The sequence below is a fragment of the Grammomys surdaster genome, unplaced genomic scaffold (assembly GCF_004785775.1).
Source record: "Grammomys surdaster isolate TR1022 unplaced genomic scaffold, NIH_TR_1.0 266, whole genome shotgun sequence".
NCBI classification, from domain to species: domain Eukaryota; kingdom Metazoa; phylum Chordata; class Mammalia; order Rodentia; family Muridae; genus Grammomys; species Grammomys surdaster.
This window is the reverse complement of record NW_021604707.1, coordinates 907,392-908,688: the sequence shown is the minus strand read 5'-3', so window position 1 is coordinate 908,688 and position 1,297 is coordinate 907,392.

The following is a 1,297-nucleotide window of genomic DNA, read 5'->3' as shown; positions in this document are numbered from 1 at the left end:
GCTCACTGTTTCCTATAACTCCAGTAACAGGGGATCAGATTTTCTTTTCTGGTTTTACAGGCACCTGCATGCCATATTGCATATATCCTCTCTCTCTCTCTCTCTCTCTCTCTCTCTCTCTCTCTCTCTCTCAACACACACACACACACACACATGCCCCAATCTTCAAAAGGATTTGTGTGTGTGCGTGTGCGTGTGTTTGTGTTCACACTTGTGGAAGCCAGAAGTCAACAGTGAGTACCTTCCTCAATTACTTTCTACTTTTCTTTTCTTTTTGTTTTTTAAATCATTACATGTGTTTATTTGGGGCAGGGACACACACACACACACCATGATGCTGATGTGGAGGTGAGAGGACAATTTTGGGGAGTTGGTTCTCTTCTTCTACCACGTGGGTCACAGGGATCACACGCTGGTTTGGCAGCATGAGCATTTACCCACTGGGACATCTCACCTTCACTCAGTGAAACATAAAGCTCACAGACTGGACTAGAACAACTGCCCAGTGAGCTCTTGGGATCCTCTACCTCGTACCTCCAGGACTGAGATCACAGCCGTTCTTGTTTCTGTTGTTGTTTAATGTGGGTATGGAGATTGAACTCAAATCTTCAGGCTTCTGTGGTGAGCATTTTACCCACTAAGCCATGTCCCCTAGACACTATATATTTTGAATAAGAAGAAAGTTCATCAGATCATAGAAATAGGATCCAAAAGCTATAACAACAAAAATGGCACTAAACATCTTTAAATTTGTTTTTTAGATCTATCTTATTTTTAACTGGGGGAGGTGGTATGTGAGGGGAATTCTGGATCCTACAGAGATACAAAGTCCCTTGGAGCTGGAGTCATAGGTGGTTGTGAGCCAGGGCTACACAGAGAATTTAATATATGATATCTGATATCTGATGCATGATATTATATATGATATATGTTATAATAGCATAATATATAATGTATATAATACAATATACAAATATATACATACATATGACATCTAGGTTTTACTATCTCTTCTGGATATGGTAATGACCTTTTTCACTAAGCTTTGAAGCAGAGGAACTATAATTGGTTATGGAGTCTAAATTGGATACAGAAGGACATTTGTTTGCATGTTTGTTTGCTTGTTTGTTTGGCTTTTTGTTTTTTGAGACAAGATTCTCTGTGTAACAGTAATGGCTGTCCTGGAACTTGATTTGTAGACCAAGCTGGCCTCGAACTCACAGAGATTCTCCTCCCTTTGCCTCCTGAGTGCTAGGATTAAAAGCATTCTCCACCATGCCTGTCCACAGAGGGAATG